This window comes from Arachis ipaensis, chromosome B1, assembly GCF_059453495.1.
Source record: "Arachis ipaensis isolate K30076 ecotype BB chromosome B1, ASM5945349v1, whole genome shotgun sequence".
Lineage (NCBI taxonomy): Eukaryota > Viridiplantae > Streptophyta > Magnoliopsida > Fabales > Fabaceae > Arachis > Arachis ipaensis.
In genome coordinates, this window is record NC_142436.1 from 9886536 (window position 1) to 9907798 (window position 21263).

At 34.4% G+C, this 21263-nt stretch overlaps 1 long non-coding RNA gene across 1 annotated transcript; it reads left to right on the forward strand.

Annotated features, from left to right (window-relative positions):
- The first annotated feature begins 17583 nt into the window (after positions 1 to 17583).
- LOC107623654 (uncharacterized) lies at positions 17584 to 17917 on the forward strand. Its single transcript, XR_002358303.2, has 3 exons — positions 17584 to 17608; positions 17700 to 17796; positions 17888 to 17917. It is a non-coding gene; the product is annotated as an uncharacterized LOC107623654 (long non-coding RNA).
- The last annotated feature ends 3346 nt before the right edge of the window (positions 17918 to 21263 follow it).

The following is a 21263-nucleotide window of genomic DNA, read 5'->3' on the forward strand; positions in this document are numbered from 1 at the left end:
AATCAAGAAATTCTAAAAGTAGATAAATATGTAAAACTGCAACCCAAACCATTAAATTAAGGGAATCAACGTAATTCTTATAATAAAAGGTCAAAATTTCTCTTCAACATCGTATTGACCTGGCTAAAAATACTCTGTTAAGAATCTATGGCCTTCACGTCTTACAGGATCTGATATGTCATCTCCATACCATGGCTTTTGGTTCAGATTAAAGCACCTTTTTCGTAACATGTATATCATCTTCTCTTTGTTGGTCTTCTAAAGTTTCATTATCTTATTGAGATCAAACTGCATAGATCTGTCAATTCCAATGGAGGAGATATCATCTAAATTGTCTTCTGAATCAGACTCTTCCCCATCTAGACTGTCAGGAACTATTTTCTCAGAATATTCAGGTAATACTGAAAATATCAACATGCATACAACAAAATAATTATACCCAGAAGAAATTGAGAACTCCCAATTCATTAGAAAGTGATTTAGAAAAAAAAAATGGACGACAATATGCTAAGATAATTTTAAAATTAAACGCAAATAAACAACAATTACCATCTCCCTTGTTGGTAGTTTGGGCAAATTTCTTAGACAGAAGCTCTGTAGCGAATGTTGTGCTTGCATTGCATGATGCAAAGTCCTCAATTTTCATTTGTTCTGTTCTACCGTCATATTATGTTCACTAATGTTTAAAAATCGTAACATTATTGGAATTGATATCGAATATTAGATATCAAGATTATCAAAACTGCAATATTAAGAACAACAACAACTGAAACAACATTAAAGATCTAACGTAAACTAACTTTTGATGGAAAAAAATCGTTGAAAGAAACGGAAAATCTTCTTTTATTCATGAAAACCCACAATACATTAAAGACTTAACTGCAAATTGAAAATACACAAGTTTTTTGTAACTAAAGAAAACAACATACATCGTTGAGTTTATTTAACTTATTCATGACACAAAGATCATTTTTAAATTACGTTAACTTTCTTCATATAAGCATTACGCAACATCATTGAAATTCTCTGAAGCATTTTCTGTGGGGTGTTCTATATCATCCTCCCTTGTCAACTATAAATCTCCAATGTTACCTTTCGTTGACATGTTCAACCCTGGATGTGGAGAAAAACCAACTTCAGTTTCTTCATTCTCTTCTCCCATGTCATACAAATCTCGTGGTTTCACATGAATCACAACACTCCATTTCTTAGCTACTTCATCATCCACATAGTATACAAGATGAGTTTCTGATGCCAATATGTCCAGTTCATCATCTTCTCGATCACCAGTGTGTATCGGACGAGAGAAATTACCGCTGGTAAGGCCCAAATAGTCTTGTTTGATGCCTCTGCTGGTAGTGGTATCAGCCCAAACTCATTTGAACAATACCACTGTGAAATGACAGCTATAATTTAATTCAATTATGTCCACAAATTTTCCATAATACGGAACACTACCAACAGCCACTCTATTATCACGCATGCTTGCATAACTTCTTATATTAGATGATACATATACTCCACTATTTTGGGTTTTCATCCCGTCTTTCTTTGTAATAGTTCTAAACTTGTATCTGTTAACGTTGTACGTCACAAAACATCTTGCCTGAATCATGGGACCACATGCAAGCAACTTCATTTCTTTCAAATGAAGCGTACTTTCCATTGGAACCTAGCACCACATAACATTCATGCTTTAAATTAAAATCAGATTTCATAAAGTACGAATTCTAGGCTAAAAACACATTGGTCAGTTTAATATTCTATTAACCTCATGCTTGAACCAACGAGGAAATACCGCATGCACAACATTGTCTATCTTAGATTGCGACCTTGTTTGAGCCCGTAATCTTCGCTTTGTTTTTTTCCTAAATGTACTTTATGAGAGAAAAGAAAATTAGTCCAACTAGTCACTGGGTGAAAAGAGTTATATTCGTGTTTTAAAATACATGTGTATACTTACTCAAGAAACGGAACCACGACCTCGTAATTGACTAGCACATGACGATGTGCTTAATATTTTTCCATTGGAGTGAGTTCGAAATGTGAAACAGCCCCTAATGCCTTTCCAATAGCTGGGAACATAGTTTCCCCTAAATTATGTGTAACATCAATGGATTGATCATTAACTCGCCCTGGTCGGTTGATTCTAGTCTAGATATTATCCAAATATCTAGAACAAAAAGTCAGAATTTCCTCAGATAAATAGTCTTCCGCAATTGAGCCTTCTGGTTGTGCCATATTACGAACATATCGCTTCAAACGACCTAGATACCTTTTATATAAATACAACATAACGCTCAATATATACACAATTAATTGAACTGATTGTATTAATGGGGTTTATTAGCAAGCTAACCTTTCTATTGGATACATCTACCGATAATGTACTGGTCCACCAAGATTTACTTCATCAACGAGATGCATCGTGAGGTGAACCATGACGGTGAAGAAGGATGGAGAGAAAATCATTTCCATCTGACACAGGGTTTGCACAACATAATTCTGAAGGTCAGCAAGCTACATAGGGTTTATGGCTTTCCCACAAAGTTGTCGAAAAAATGATGACAAAGTTGCAATCACATTGGACACTGGACTCGGAAGTGCATTCTTCACCAAAATCGGAAGTAATTGTTCCATTAGAATATAGCAGTCATGACTTTTCAACCCAGACAATTTGTGCTGTCGCAAATCAACACAATGGGCAATATTGCTAGAGTAACCATCTGGAAAGACCACATTCTGTAGAGTCTTCAGGAATACATCCCTCTGTGAATTTGACATTAAATTGTAAATATTGTAGAAAGATATTTACCACCTTCACCCGGCCACAATTCAGGCCTTATGCCCATGCATTGCAAATCTTTGCGAGCTTTAAGATGGTCTTTTGATTTGCCACTATCGTTTAAGATAGTGAATACCACATTGTCACAAACATTTTTCTCTATATGCATTACATCAAGGTTATGACGCAACATCTGATCCTCCCAGTATGGGAGGTCAAAGAAAATACTCTTCTTTTTCCAATGCGAGTCATCTTCATCTGCATCTTGACCATTGCGTCTTTTTTTGGCTGTCACAGTTGAAATCTTCCCAAATGAAACGTGCACATTAGACTGCTGTCTCAAGACATCTATTATGGATAACTTCTTTGGTGGATCTCTGCCTTCGACTTGCCTGTCAAATCTATTCCGAACTTATCTGTATTTGTGTCCTTGAAAAGTTACACGTATGACACATCTTGAAAGTTACACGTAGGACACGCTAACCCATTGTGCGTATTCCAACCAGATAGGTTTCCCAATCCTGAAAAGTAGCTGATAGTCCACATTAGTACCGCACATATCTTGAAAGTGTTTCCCTCTTTGGCATTATACGTTTCAACGACATCCCATAATTGCTTCAACTCATCTATCAAAGGCTACAAGTAAACATCTATGTCGTTACCTGGCATTTTTGGCCTAGGAATAAGCATGGATAGAATGAAAGATGTCTGTTTCATGCAAAGCTAGGGCGGAAGATTATACGGAATAAGAATCACAGGCCAGATGGAATACTTTGTGCTCATATTCCCAAAGGATTAAATCCATCGCTTGCCAAGGCTAGGCAAACATTGCGCAAATCCTTAGAAAAGTTAGTATACTTTGCATCAAACTTTTTCCATGCTTCACCGTCCCTTGGATGCCTCAGCAAACTATCGTTATTACGCGCCTCTTTATGCCATAACATGTCAGTTAATGTCTTGCTGCACATGAATAACCGTTGCTGTCGTGGCATGAGAGGAAAGTAACGAAGAGTCTTGGCTGCTATAGGTTTTCCATTTCTCTTTACAAGTACTTTGAGCCTAATAATAGAGCCTTTTTTAGTCTTCTACTTCCATCTTGAACACCCATATTGTAAAACCCGAACGATTAGTGTAACACCCTACCACACAGAGCCTTACACCTAGGATGTAAAACAGAGGTGGCGAGGTGCTACGACTTCTAAAATTAAAATGCATACATATAATAGTAGAAAGATATATAATAAACTAGGAGCCTTGAAAGATGGGTAAAACAAAATTGCGAAATAAAAAGCGCAACACTCCAGAAACGGAATAACTTGCGTGTGAAGAAAACTATAACTATCAAACATAAGATAATAAAAGTAGGAATAGAGAGCCAAGGATACAAAATAACAAGCTCCTAACTCAACCCGCGAAGCTAAGGCTGGCTGGAGAATATTTACTCACACACACACACACACACACACACACACACACACACACACACACACATACACACACATATATATCCAAAACCCAAATGAACATAAACAAAATCCTGTCTCTCCATAAGCCTCTAAGAGGATCAAAAGAGTAAGCTACACACACACACACACACACACACACACACACACACATATATATATATATATATATATATATATATATATATATATATATATATATATATATATATATATATATATATATATATATCACTGTACAACAAAATAACCCAGTAACCACTTTGCTTCAGGAGTTTAGACGCCTAACGAGATACCTTTCGACCTGCATCTGAAAAACAACAACATAGTATGGGATGAGAACCAGAGGTTCTCAGTATGGTAAAGGTGCCACACACATAATATATAAGGTCCTGAGAATGCCAGAGGTAATCCTAGAATGCCGACACTCATTTTATAGAGCTTAAAGTATTAAACAGAAGCCATAAATGGTGGTTTTCTAAGAGTATCTAAACCTAACTTAACTTAACCTTAAAATCTAAGTCCCGTACTGCCATTCCTCCATACCTCCATCTCTGTCAGTATTTCACAGACAAATAAACAGATAAAAGCAAGCACAAGAAGGTTACAAATACTGCAGGTAACAAATATACATTTAGCATGGCAAGTGCACTTAGGCACACCCATTTAATACACAAACAAGTAATTCAAGTAGTATGCACATGATGCATGCCTGTCCTATGGCTGATGAGGCTCATTTGTCGATTATCCAGCCAACCAGACGAGTCCGAAAACCTTAGACTGTCCCTTGACGTGCATCCCCAAGAGTCTATGCATAGCTTTTTCTCAAATAATTAATATTGCTCAATGGGGGTTAACATTCCCGGGAATTTATAAGTGCCCAGTCATCCTTACGTCATAGGATCAACAGAGTATCGAGCTTTCAACCTGGTACACGTGGTGGCAAGCCATGGTACTTTACCCAGGGAATCTTGTATCTCAGATCATTTAATCATTCAAGCTAAGTATCATACATGATCATTCATTTGATTATCAAGCCAAGTATCATACATAATTATCCGTAACATTTCATAATCAATTCATCACTTTCCTTTTTAGCTTTACTTCACTGCCAAGTTATCCCCATTTCCTAACTTCATCTGATTACCAGGTCTAATACTATTATTAATGACTAAAGGAATGAAAATAGAGGTTTAGAGGTTTGAAATAAAGTTTAAAACTCCAAAAATCATGTTTGCTGAAACAGGGGCCACGCGTACGAGTGGGAGTGTGAAAGTGCAGCTCGCGCGCACATCCCTTGTCATGCGTATGCGTGGGTGAAAACTTCACGTCACGCGAGCGCGTGGGTCACGCGAACGCGTGGACATGCTTACTAACCCCTTACGCGTGCGCATGGCATCAATCGCGTACGCATCACCAAAATCCCATTCCACACGTACGCGTGAGCCACGCGTACGCATGGACGTACGTTCTCTTAAATACCAGATTTTGGTAGCAGAGCTGCAGAATTATATATATAGCTTCCTGCATTGTTTAAATTACATATTCCATATCAAAATTTTTGACGGGCATAACTCAATCGTTTTAAATCATTTTTCTTCCGTTCTTGAAACGGCATAAACTTCATGAACCAAATTTACATTTAAAATAAGCTGAAATTAATTTGGGGTTCCGGAAGCCAAGTTATAGCCTGTCGAAGTTCAGTCTAAAACCAAAGTGCAATAAATCTCATAAACCTCCTTTCATTCAAAATCTCAATTACCATTCATCAACATACCTACAATTCTCAACTTAACAAGTTCTTCTACATCATCAAGCAACCACCATAACAATTTATTACTTAAATCAACAATGATACACTTTCTTTTTCCTAAAATCCATCAAGCATTACCAACCAACCAACAAGCATCAAACCACAATAATTCATCAAATCTTTAATTATCCACCAAGCCAAATCAAATATATCCAATGTTAAGATACTAAACATTATATATATATACCTGCTTTCTAACTTATCCTATGGTCATCTAGCCTAAGTTTTCATATAACATTATATATTAAATGCAAGAAACCTAAACTATACCTTGGCTGATTCCCACGTAACGATCAAGGTAATTTAATTAAAACAAACACAGCCCTTCCAAAACAAACATAGCGCTTCCAGAATTCAATAAACACTAGGCTCAGCTTCCTCCAACTTCCAATATTCACAATTCCAAGCTCCAATTATTTATTCACAACCCAATACACATTTATAACACATATATACCCAATTTAATTCCCAAAACATAAATTCAACAAATTAAATAAGATTTATGATATCCTCACCTTACCCAAGCTTCACATAAGTAAGAGTGAACGTTTTCCTCAAGCTAATTGGATCCTAAAACATCGAAGAGTAAAGAAATTCAATACCCGTACCATACTTTCAAGAATTTAGGGAAAGGAGTGGCTGGGAGTATTTAATGAATTACCTATAAAATTATTCCGGTAGAAACGTAGAGCTCGACGCGGTGGACGTGTGGCCGCAAACGGTACGGCGATCGGAGCTCGGACGGAGAAGTTACGAGAAGTTGAATTTACCATAAGGGTTGAAAACGTTTTCCCCTTCCTTTCCTCCCTTGTTTGCTTTCAGCGTTCCTTTCTGCTGAATTGGGGAGAAGAAAGGCTTCGATCTACTTTTAATGCTGGGCCGGTTGGACCGACGGGTCCGGTTCAACCGGTTCGGTCCAATCTTAGATCGATTTCTTCAAAATTAGTGTCAAAATTCTCGTTTCGATGAGCTCTATCCTAATTTAATATTATTTTTGCATTTCTAATATTCTTTATTAAAACTAATTTATCAACTAATTATTTACTGATTTAACGGGGTTTACAATTAGTAAATAATTAGTTAATAATTATTTATTAATCAAGAAAATTAGAAAATGAAATTTTATGGTTTAATAGAGTAGAGAAAATTAAAATTAGAATTTTGACACTAATTTTAAAAAATTTGGCCCAAAATTGGGCCGAACGGGCCGAACCGGGCCCGTATTGGGCTCAAGACTCAACCCATCTCATTAAAACACATGAGCTTCAGCTCATTGTTCTTCTTCTCAAAGAGAAACATGCTGAAGCAAAGGGGGAAAAAGGGGGGAAACATCCAAACCTTCAATCCCACGTCACTTTTGATCTAGAGTTCTGATTGATGAGCCTTCAGCGGCCACGCGTTCGTCTCGGAATTCTCTACAAAGCCCGCTAACCAATTTGGTAAGAAATTTACTTTTTTTTGCCCAAATATTCCCTTCACAGTTTCGAATTTGAGGTTTGGAAGTTGAGGATTTTTAGTTGTTTTGATGTTCTAGGGTCAAATTAACTGGAGAAAATTAGTGGGTCTTGTGCAACTGATGCATAAATAAGGTAATAACTTCAAGCCCTTATTGATTTGTGGGTTAGCAAGCTTGAATGTTGATTATAGTGATATGTTGTGGGATTAGATTGAATGTTGTTGATTTGGAGAACATTGATAATGTTGGGAGCTTGATTTTGGGACCTTGGTGGCAGAAATTCAGTTTAAAGAGGCTCTGGGGCTATGAATTCTTGAGAAACATTGACATCGAGGTGTCTTCAGGTTTTACGAGGAATTGGCTAAGGTACAATTTAAGTTTCATTTAAGTACCGTGTGATATGATGTGAATTCCTAGGTTAGATGCCCCTAGGATTAAGCTTGAATGGTATGATTGATTGGTATTACATGTGTAGTAGATGATATTAATATTGGATAAGGATTGTGGAATTGTGCATTGTTGATGTGTCGTTTGAAATTGGTATTTGATAGTGAATTATGTGGTTATGAGTTTATTTGATAAAATATTGGGCTGCAGGCAGTGAATTCGGGCCGAAGGCCGAAAAGAGCTAAGAACGGTAAGTGAACGGTAAGTGATGGTTGATTATTGGTGATTAGATGAATGAGGATATTAAATGTGAAAGTTGAGTCTATGATGAGAATGTGGCGAATCATTGATGATTGATAAGTTTTAATAATGATTATGAATAATGATAATAATTGATTGTTGATTTATGAATAATGTTGGTTAGTTGTGAACTTGTTGGATTGAAATTGATAGAATTGAATATTGATATGTAGAGAGAGGGGTGATAAGGGTATGGAAGCATTTTGGTTGGACATTGGGTTGTTTTAGGTTGAGAAACTTTGGTATGAGAAAGAAATGTTGGAAAATGGACGTTTTGAACTTTTGGGTAAAACTTGGTTTTTTATGAACTTTGGCGATCCATAACTTGAGCCTCAGATTTTGGAATCGAATGAAATCTATTTCAAATTAAAGATAATTTTGAAAGCTTTAAAACGGTATAGATTTTGTGGAAATTAGAGTTTTGTAGAGGAAGTTATGGACGTCGGAAGTTAGGTGCATAAAACTGAATTTATGGACTTAAGAGCTTTTACCTATTCTGCATAACTCGCATACGTGAGCCTTGCACGCGACGCGACCAACCCTTTCTGGTTTGGTATCTCACGTACGCGAGCAAGGTGCATGCGTACGCGAGCAAGGAAAAACTCACCCACGCGTACGCGTGGCCCACGCGTACGCGTGACCCTGTTGTCAGCAAATATGACTTTTGTGTTTGTAAAACCGAATTTCAAACTTCTAAGCCCCTATTTTCATCCTTTAAGTCTTAAATCATAATAGAATGCCTAGTAATGAGAAGAAGCTAGGGAAGGTGATAACTTGTAGATGAACTAAGGGGAGAATTAATGATGAATCAAGAGTAATGATGATTGTATGAGTTGCTGAGGATGATGATGGAAGTGCTGTGTATGTTATGGGTCGGATGGCTATGAAAAGCGTCGATTTATGGCTAAGTATGTATATGTATATGATTGATTATTAAATGATTATGATTAATTGAGGAAGCTTGAAAATGTGGCGAGTATGCCGGAGATGCAAATATGATTAATGAATGAATGTGAGTATGCTTGTGTTTTCTCTCTGGTTGTAATGGTGACAGGGCACATATACCCTCTAATGGTGACAGGACACAGATACCCTCTAATGGTGACAGGGCACAGATACCCTCTAATGGTGACAGGGCACGGATTCCCTCTAATGGTATTAATGTGTAACAGAGAGAGGATATCTGGGTTAGCTACCGGGTGTGTCAGGTTCTGGCAGTTAACCGATACGTGAGCTCATGGCCAGTAGGATAGACATACATCATATGCATTTATTTGAATTGTTTGGGTTTGCTTAATTGCTTTGGATTGCCTAATTGTACATGTTTCCTGAATATTTGCTAATTTCCCTACTTGCCTTACTTGTGTATTAATTGTCTGTATTATTTGTGTTTGATTCGGTCCTTGGGTTAGTAGGTTGGGAGGTGGAGAAGTATGAAGGATTTTGGGTTAGAATTAGAATCCTCTATGATAGTTGCCAAGTTATGGATTAGTGAGAGCTTAGGTTGGATATGACGAGATAAGAAGTTTAAGATGCTTAGTGAATTTATATTATAGTACATTGTATTTATTTGGCACTTTTACCGTACTGGGAACCCATGGTTCGAGGGTTCTCATTCCGTATATATCTCTTATTTTTCAGATGCAGGTCCAGGTGCTCAGCAGTGGGTTGTGATTTATATGAAGAACGGCGAAGACCTTTGAAATTCTCTTATTTACATTTTTCTAGATTCTCTTCGCTTTTGTTTTGAAAACTTATGCTATGTATTTAATCCTTTGAAACTTGCATATAGAGGCTATGATGTATTTTGGGAGAGATAGGAATTCCCGTTGTCAAACTGGTTTTTATTCTACACCCTAGCTGGCCTAAACTTCGCAGGTCGCGACTAGCGGCTATTTGTATATATTATACAATTATATTACGTCTTTATCTCATTCTGCTTTACTATTTATCCTTACCTTCGCTTTCTGATCGCGCTTTATTTATATGTTATCGATACATAAGAGTTCCCATTTTCGCGATTTTATTTTTACTCCTTTTCAGGCTTGTCGTTTAATATTTTCCTTCATCATATATATAATTACGTATTATAATCCACCTTGAGAGTCATACCACCTTAATATCATTGACTTATGACTCGAGCATAAGGATCTGTATATTAGGGTGTTACATACATTGCTTGCACCTAGTTAAGTTTTCATCATCTCCTCGATACAACATGCAATCATTTGGACAAGCATCTATCTTGTTGTATTCAATACCCAATTTTCTTATCGTCCTAGCTTCATACACTGTCTTTGGAAGTTTTGCTTGTTCGAATGCGTCCTACAATAAATCAAGAATCATTGACATTGCCTTATCACTCACACCGCACATACACTTAATATGATAAAGCTTCACTAAAAACGATAATTTGGAGTACTTTAAGCATTTGGGATATAACTCCTGCTCTCCATCTGCAAGTAGATCGTTAAAATCCCACGCCGCGTGACTTGGACCTTCAAATAGTACGGCAACACGTCTTCATCATCTTCGACATGTTTGATTGTTGTTGTGTCCTCACTCCCATGTTGTATTGTGAAATTGAATGCCTCGTTGACCATTTGGTGCATCGAATTTTCTTGGGATATAGGATTTTCATTTAAACGTCTAAATTCAGGACTCTCTTCAACTGGCTTCTCACCATGACGCAATCAAACAGTATATCCAGGGGAAACGGCCTTATCAATAGATCGTTGTATGTATCCTCTCTTGTTTGTATAAGTTGAAACCCACATTGAAGACATAGACACTTTATCATGCCATCGGACGATGCATTAGCGAATGCAAAGTCCAAAAAACTATTCAATCCTTGCCTATATTTCACACTATTCTGTGGCTTTGAAATCCAGCTCTTATCAATATCTATTATAGTAAACAAACATAGTGAACAAAATTAATAGATGACGAGAAAAATAAACTTGTGAACAATGCACTGGCCAAAAGAAGCCCAAATTTATTTATTACTTTGATTATCTTTAGCAAATATCAGTCACCATAAAATGCACAAAGGCACATAATCTTTAAAATATCTTAACTTCATTTGATGGTGAGTTCTACTGTACCCTTCCGATTTTAAAGGGTAACTTACCCCCTTGTTACATATCACAATATTAGTGGTTGAATTAGATTGATTTGTCATGGTTAAATTTAACCTTTTATTTAAGTTAAGTTTTGATAATCCAACTAATCAAGTATGGTACAATTTTTTTACAATTTATAAACTTTATTAAAAAAAATCTCATTCTATAATTTATTTTTTCTCAAACCACATCTCTATTAATCATTTTCAACGTATCTATTTTGATTGAAAATAATTACTAAATATCCGGGTTAATAAAAAAAGATTATAAAATGATTAATAAATGATTTTTTTTATGTTTGTTTTATTTAATTTTTTGAGATTTTCTCTGTTTGAAATTATTAATAAATATGTGGTTTGAGAAAGAAAAAATTAAATAAGGAGATTATTTTAAATGATTTTTATAATTTGCAAAAATAATTATACCATAATTAGTTGTAGTTGGTTTCTCAAAATATAGATTAAATAAAGGTTTAATTATTCTGTTAGTCCCTATACTTTCGGGACATTTTCAATTAGGTCTCTAAGCTTTTTTTCCTTTTAATTGGGTCCCTGCACCAAATTTTTTTTTCAATTGAGTCCCTACACTTTTTTTTCCTTTTTTTTTTGAGTTTCTGCACTAATTTTTTTTAGTTAGATCCCTATACAATTAAGCCAATTACTACCAAGAAGGACCTAATTGAAAAAAAAAATTTGATGCAGGGACCCAATTAAAAGGAAAAAAAGTATAGGGACCTAATTGAAAATTTTGCGAAACTATAGGGACCAACAGAATAATTAAACCTTACATAAAAAGTTAAACTTAACCATGAGAAACCACTTTAATGCAACCACAAATATTTTAGAAATGTAATACGGGATAAGTTACCCTTTAGAATTGGAAGGGTATGATAGAATTCACCTCATTTGATACTCCTCAAATTAGAAAAAGTGTGACCACTAGTACTAAAATATAATAAAATGTGCAATAGAGAAATAATAATCTTTTAATGATTTTAAATTGATATTATTAAAAATTGTTAACTGTCAAACTGGTCGAGAACCAGACAGTTGAACCAAACCAAGACCTGGCCGGTTTGGTTCAAAAACTTCCCCAAACAGTACCGTTTTGTTCAAATTGTCTTTGCAGCGTCGACACTACTCCTTGATTCTTCCTTCCAATTCACTTCCTGAAACCTAAAGAAACCCTAGCCTCTGAACTCCAAAGGTTGACACGGCAACCATAGCCTCCACTCAATCACTCACCCTCTTTTAACGTTAACCCTAAAGGCCTCCCCATTCCCGGGATTTAGCAACTCGTCCTCAACACTCATCAGCCACCCACCAGCAGCAGTAGCAGGCAGTTGCTCCAGCCCTTAGCAATTTACTCTCCTTGGGTAGAGCTCACTGTCGCCGCCGGTATTTTTACTGACAGAGGGTGCCGTCACCGCTCTTTTCTGCCACTCACACTCTTCTCCTCGCCGTGGAATCTCTGACAGAGCTCTTCTCGTCGCACTCTGGAACTGGTCATAATCATCTGTCGTCTCCTCGCCGCAATGAGCTTTGGTCCCGACGTCTCTTTCTTGAAACTCTCGCTCTATCTCTACAAGGTAACTATCAGCGGTGTGTGCCGCTATGATAACACTCTCGCCGAGCTCACTCTATCACCGCAATGACTCGCTCGGAATCTCTCTGGTAAGCCACTTCTTTTTCAGTTGCATGTTTGTTTTGTAGTGAATTTTAAAAACTTTGAGCTCAGTTTGTGTTCTGAAATTGGATCCTGAAGGTATCGTTGTAGTGAAAATGAGGTTATTGTTGGCATGAGGTTTTTAGGTTGATCCATGTGATTCTGTTGTACCCATTGAGTTTGTGTTGCTGCATCATTGTATTTATTAAGTTGCAATCATATAATTTTTGTTATTTAAGATTTTAGATATGAAATTGTGGTTTATAATTACCTAATTAATGCTTGATTCTGGTAAGATTGATGGTGTCTCTGGTTGTTAGTGATGATTGCACCATCTTACACTTTTTCCTTCTATAAATTGGTGGGAAATTCTTGGTGCTAATTAAGGTACATATATTTTTAGTTTACTCCTGATTTTTTTGGGGTTAATTTTTGGCAAAAGATTGTTAATCTTTGTCCAAAACTGTGCTCGAATTTGTTGAAATTGTGATGAGATGCAAAATGTTTTTAATCTTTATTAAAATTATGCTGAAAATTATAATAAAAGTTTTTCAGAATTTGTGTTTGTTCACTATGATCAGTCCCTTGTTTAGAGAAGAAATAAATTATGCGTCTTTAATTTTAAAGAAAAAAATACATGAATTGATTTAGCTCTATTATCCGGATAAGTAGATGTTGGTTAATTTAATGAATCTGAAATTGTTTTGTGTGATTATTTTATAATTTGGATAATTTTATAAATTTTATTCGTATACAAATTTTGGCCTCTGATATTTGTCTTTTTAAAATTTGGCTGATGTGTTATATTTATATTTGATTATAAAATTTTTATTAGAATTATACTTTTAAGTTGTATTTTTTATAAGTTGAATATGTGTATATTTTTGTATATTTATATATAAGTTTGATTTATAGTTTTATTATACTTCGGTTTTTTTTTTTTTTGTGTACTTTTAGTTACCTCATATTTGGTTTGAATTTTAGTGGAAAAAAGTATAAAATAAACGATAGATGAAGTAATTTTAATATGTATCTTTAATTACAAGACATATACAATACCGAATTATTTTAATATTAATAAATTCATAAATTTTTTATAAATTTTTAAGTCTTGGGTAGGAGGCATTAAATTTTTTTTAAATTAAATTAATTTATTTATTTTATTAAGTATAGTTTTATGTGCATATTACGTTTGTAATTCAAATGTGTTTTTAGAAACTATCTACGTATGTATATTTTGTGTTAGTATTTAAAAATTGATTAATGTTCCATAAATTAATAAATTAACAAAATATATAAACAGATCAAATAAAAAAGGAAACAACTATAAAATGGTCAATAAAAAATATACATGAATGTTAGATAAATTTAGACTAACCTGGTCGAAGATCCATTCAACCTACTATAGTCGACACCTTATACATATGAATATGTGTCTTGTTATGACGTGTTAGATGTGGAAATTGAGGCCTTCAAATACCTGAAAAAAAAAATCAGGATGTGAAATTAAAAAAATTCCTTTGAAAAAATTAACTCATGAACCACAACAAAAGAATACGGCACTGAGATACATCGGAGGTGCCTATGATTAAATTAAAAAAAATTAATCATAAAGGTAAGGATATAAAATTAAAAACAACAGATTAAATTTAATTATAAATACTCCTTGGAGAAGGGCACAACACATTGAGCACCAAATAGGTCTGTAATGGTTGAGAAAGCATGTGCTGATGAAAATGTGTAATCCTTCTTATATTAGTTATCATTCAGGTTTTTTAATTTGAGGTAACGTATTTATATAGCATTTAGCAACAAAGGTTATTATAACTGAGTAGTTTAATATGGAATTCAAATTATCGAATCCTTTATCTTTTAGTTTTAACCACATTTTAAGCTGATAAATCTTAACTTCCGTATCCTATAATATTGCTAGAAGTTGTAAATAATATTTTCAAATTAATTCATAAAAAATTAAGATAATTAAAAAGCAAAAATTAAAAGAACACGTGTGCTTCTGGTTGCTAATTTAAATTGATAAAACTAAAAAATCATTTAATTCAAACGGTTCCCATTAAATGAATAGGTCAATTTTAGTTTAGCATTTCTCCTCCCAAATCTCAACCGTTTGGATGCTCACCAGACCCCCAATATTAGCATAACTCTGAAATTGTTACCCAAAGTAAATGTCAATCTCAGCTCCCTTTCAAACCGTTTGATAATCTAAGCCCCAACCATCTCAATGGAGCACAACTCTGCAGCTCCTACTGTTGAACCAACCTTAATCCTCCATCCATTTCTCTGCAAGAATCCTGCCTCATTAAGATATCTCTGCTGGTAGCGCTCTGTTACTCCCCCTTTCTCGCCATCCAACTTTTATATTGTTTCTCTGGGTTAACTTTCTCGAAGACAGTTGGGTTCTGCAGCGATCAAATACAAAATTTTATGGAAATTACTTCAACTACTTATTAAAATTTATGTTGAATAAATAATTTTCATACTTGTTTGTGTCTTTGTAGTGATGAATTGGAGAGCCATGAGGACTAGCAACTGAATCTGGTTACTCATCTTGTTGGTGGTTACAAGGTAAATTTGGTGTGTATTGTTCGTGTTGATTATGGTATATATGTTTTTTAGTAAACTGAAGAATTTTTTTTGGGTTAATTTTTGGCAAAGAATGTTAATCTTTGTCCAAAACTGTGCTGAAATTTTGATGAACTTGTAATAAAATGCAAAACGTTATTAATCTTGAGTAAAATTAACCTGAAGTATTTTAGAGAAACAGTTTTTCAGAGTTTTTATTTGGTCACTATGATCAGTCTCTTCTTAGAGAAGAAATAAATTTGTCATCTTTATTTTTAATGAAAACATATCTGAATTGATTTAACTCAGTTATCGGGATAATTAGCTGTTGGATAATTTAATGAAATTTAGATTGTTTTGTGTGACTATCTTAAATTTCATATAATTTTTTAAATTTTAATCGTACATAAATTTTGACCTCTTATCTTTGTTTGTTTAAATTTGACTCATGGGCTATTTAGATTTGATTATAAATTTTTTTGTTGAAAATATACGTTTAAGTTGTGTTTTTTAATTAATGTATATCAGAATATGTTTCTGTTTTTTGTATAGTTATTTAAGTTTTGATTTGGTAATTTTATCATACTCCAGTTATTTTATTATGCTTTGGTTATTTAAATTTATTATAAATAAAGTGGATACTCTTAGTTCGTTATAAGTTTTTCAGATATTCTATTAACCAAAACTTTTTCTCTTATTTTGGAATCATACCTTTTAGGTGCTGTTGACAAAATCTGATTGGCATTGCCACAGAGAATTAAAGACACTACAATGATTAATTGTTGAGTTCATTTCATGTTCTGGTAAATAGCGGTGGTTAAAATCCAATTAATTAAATTGGTATAGTCTTCAATGTGATTCCATAGAGCTTAATTTCATCTGTTCACATGTTTTACTCGCTTTAACATATGTTAATTGATATTATTTTTCCATTCACGAAATTCTTTCCTAGTGTTAACATGATGTCTATCAAAGTCTGGCAATACTTTCATGAAATCCCACTTTAGAAATAACAGAAGCACAGTAGAGAATAAATACTTTACTATAAACAATAACTGCACTAATAATTGCTTCTATTGGTGTTTGGTGCAGACCTATTTGCTAATTTGGCGGAAGAAGACTAAGAGGAAACCCAGAGGATTTTGCAGAAAGAAAGGAGGTGCAAAAGAAGTCTCTTAATGCTATAGTCATCAACTACAAGTAAATGTCAATTCTGTGTACTCTTACTTTTTTAGTTCCATAGTATGTCTGCCATGGTTCGAATAGATAAAAATCACCTGTTACATTTACATTTGTTGTTTGTAGTGATGCTGTAATATTTTAGAATGTGAATGCCATTTCTGCAGGCAAAAATCTTGCTTTAGCCAAAGAACAAAAAACTTATGAATAGGCTATATAGCCATTGGCTAAGGCTTCATTCATTTAATTCTCAAGTCTGAAGCCTCATCAGAACTTATATTCTGTTCATGAATTCTTTGGGGTAGTATGACACTCAATTCTATGGATGATATAACCAAGAATCTTGAAATCGGCTTTTTTTTTTTTTGTTATTGATATTCTTCACATTATCCATAGTCTTATGCTTGTTGATTGGTTTTGGTTAATGACAATGGCAATTTAATTTAGCGGGGCCGGAGAAAAAAATAAAGCGGAGAATTTTGCAAAGGATAGCAAAGAACTGGAAGGATATAAGACACAACTTGTATCATAAGTTTTACGAAGAAACAAGGACTTTTGAGAGAAATGTTAAGCATCGCCCATTAGGAATAGAAGAAAATTATTGGAAATGTTTTCTTGAATATCGCCAGAAGGAAGAAACAAAGGTAACCCTTGGTATTTTTTATTATTTCCACGAAAACATACATATGTCTACATAATAGACTCTTTACATTTTATATTCAATATCCCATTCTCATTTGTATTTGTTCTGTTATTTGTTCATAGAAAAATTGCAAACAAAATGCTTTAAATTGGAGTAAGCAACTTTACACACATAATCGGGGCTCCAAAACACTGGCAAGAACAAAAGACGAAGTGGTAATAAATAATTATTTGGTTTGAGTTTTCGCTTAATTTTCCTAAATATAGTGTTGTTATTTATATAATTATGTCGATATCAATGTTATAGGAGAAAGTACGTGGAAGGCCCATTGGTAGAGGAGAGTTGTGGACCATCACTCATAAAAAATGGCTCGTATATCTATGCAGATGTGCGTGTTGTTGGTGTAAGTAATGTTTGAAATTTTTAAACTTCTCTTATTGTATATATCGTGATAATTTTAAATAATCATAACCCAATTTCTTGTATATCTGTAGGAAGCAATTGCGAATATTGAAAGCCAAGATGAATTCTCTAAGCACCTTTCACAAAATGATTCGCTAGCACAAGTTCTTGGAAAGGAGCACCCAGGACGAGTTCGTACCTTAGGTGTTGGTACCATGTCCCACCCAAGTTTTTGGTAATGCTGCTGTACAACCGTCGGGTTCTGGTGTGTCAACTGAAGAGTATCAGAGGACGATTGTAGAATTAAAGGCTGAGATTGCAGAAGAGAAGGCGAAGAGACAGACAATGGAGAAGCTTTTGGGATATCTAATGCGACAGTAAGGAGACAATTTGCCAGCTGACGTTACTACAAAGCTGGATCCTTTGGGCAGTACACCGACCTCATCGCACGCAAGGCACCTTCTTCTGGCAATCATGACCCGCAACAAAAATAATGACTTTCAGTCAATGTTATTAGATACTATTGAATTTAAATTGTTTTATTGTTTTATATTTATTTTCTTAATTATCGAATTTTACTTTATATTGAATGATGCACTTATGACAATCTCATTATATATGTTATGTTTGCATATATATAATTTAGTTTGTTATGTTATTTTGTTGTTTCATTTGGTTGGAAGTTCTTTAAATTAATCGATAACTAATAAATTAAAGTTGAATAAACAGATAACTATAAAAGAGGCAAATAATAAAAAAAGCTAAAACTTTAATGGGAATCCGAAATTTGGGGGCAGTTTCTAACCGCCGTAAAATGGCCATTGTTTTCATTTTCCTGCTATTTAGCGGCGATTTGCAACCGCTGCAAAATTGACATACATTTTGCGAACCCCCTATGGTAGCGGGTAAAAACCGTCGCAAAACCATTTCTTATTACGTTGCGGTTATTCCAGCGGTTAGCTTAAACCGCCGCTAACCATTTACCCGCAGCCTATCTTTCAGCGGTTATTTAACCGCTGCAATATGTTTAGCGGCGGTGGGAAACCGCTGCAATATTGCTCCAGAACTGCCGCCATTTGCTGGTAGTGTTGTAGTATATAACTTGTCCGAAGAAGATTTATTTAGCAACTTCTTTCTTAGTGGTTGAAAAATACATCGATAATGCAGAATATAAAGTGTGTATAGTTACAAAAGGCACTCTAAAATTAAGTTAATAAAGTGTATTTTTATTTTTTAATATGAGTATCACATTTTCAAAAATATTGATGGTTAAATTTGTTTTTGAAAGATGAACTATTCTTCAAAATCATCTTAAAAAAGTTTACCAATTAAATTAGTTTTTTAAAGATTAAAAATAAAGTTTCCACTCCTTTTAGCCATTGTCTTAAATAATTAATGATGTAAAACATTAACTAACAAAATACATAATATCTCGCATGTCATATTAACTCCAGTGTTCCAGCTCCTCCGCTATCTCCCTCTTGTTCCTCCATTACCAAGTTCTACACCATTGGCAACATCACGTGTGCACCTTGGGGCCTCAGCTCCATTGTTATGCTTTGATCTACTGGTCAGCACTATCGAAATTATTTGGAATGTTTATATACCAATATTTTTACTATTTTTTCTAAACATGTTTTATATATAAACCGAGTCGGATAGCGTACCGATTTTCGATTAGTCGAATCGAATCGACTGATCTATCTGGTCAAGTTCTGAGAACATTGGTGAATATAGTTATTAAAATTGGACCACATTGGTTGGTTCGAACGAAAAATCAGTGAACCGGACCCCTACGACGCTCCAGCGTTCTGCAATTCCATCGTTCGATCCTTCATGCGTATGCAATGGGTTCGAACCCTTTCCTCAAGGAATGAGGCATGCTTGAACAGCCACTAAGCTGCCATGCTTCTTGTAAATATATGTACAAATTATAATACATATAGAAAATTTTCATCAAATAGTTACTTCTATTTAATTAATTTTAATTTTAATTATAAACTCACTCATTCTTAAATTAATTATATTTTTATTTAACAATAATTATCAATCCACTTATTTTTTCTTTTCATAATTATATGATATCTGTTCTTGTGAAGGTTGGTTGTGGTATAACTCGTCCTCCGATGATTATCTTTTAGTCTTCAATCAGGATGAGTTATACCTCGACACCAAGAGAACATAGAGGATGAGCACCTACAAAAGGTACTCCTTCGCTCAAATTAGCATATGAATAATCAATTATTCGTTCTTGTAATATCTATATCAGTTTCTTATCTCCCTTTTTATATTTGGGATAAGTATCAATAGTTGTTTAACTAATTGATTTACCTTAATGGGAAATAAAGGCGTTATAGACCATTTTGATATAGTTTTGATGTTTGTCATTGATAACCAATCTATAACATTTATAGCCGAGTTATAACATGTAATCGATTTATAATGGACATATCATAACCCCCAAACTTGGCCTAGTGATATTTTGATAAGGCAAGTTGAGCTTTAAATAATGAGTTATAACTTGGCATTTTTTAGTTATAGGTATAGAGCCCCCATTTCAACATACTTTATTAAAATTACTAAAAATGTTTTGAAAAAGACAAAGGGTGTGTTCAATGAATAGGAAACAGCTACCGTTTCATTTTCCTATGCCATCTGAGCCGTTGGTTTAAGTAAAAAGAGAAACGGTGGATGGGATTTCAAAATGAAACTGAACCGATTCAATTAATTTGGACGAGATATTTATTTGGAATCCTGAAAGGGTGATATCATTAAGGAAACTTCTATCATCAAAAGGCTTTTGGGAATACGAGAAATAAAAACATGAGTAAAAGAGGTGGGTATCCTTTTCTCTCACTCTGGCTACCATGTCTTTTTATTCTATATTTTCTGAAAGTGATGGCTATGAAAAAATGAAAAGAGTTACAAAAAAAATGATGGCTCGTATAAATAGGTTAGTGAGTATGTGAAAATTTGTGGGTCCTTGTTCATAGATAGTGAAAGTGTTGAGGAAATAGACAAATCAAAAGTGGTGAGGGATGGGTCTAGTGTTCGCGTTGAGTTCTTACCATGCAGTAGAGTTGATCTAATTTTCCATAGAAAATTGATTTTGAATTTTTTTTACATACATAGCTGTGTTTTGGAAAAACTTCGAGTCAAATTACCTTTTACTGAGTTTGAGTGTGATATGCTAAATCAGTTAAACTGTGCACCGTCTCAACTCCACCCAAATAGTTGGGCTTTCTTAAGGTGTTTTGAGATTTTGATGGAGTTTCTGAAAGTGAAACCCTCGTTGGCGTTATTCTTTTCCCTTTTTCAGGCTAAAGGGGTTTGGAAGGGGGTTTGGGTTAACTTGAATAGCTCCCTTGCTTTTGAAGTATTTAAACTGTATAAATCTTTCTTTAAGGATTTTAAAGAAATATTTTTTACGGTAAAGTCGGTAGATAAAATTTTTTCCTTTTATTTGGA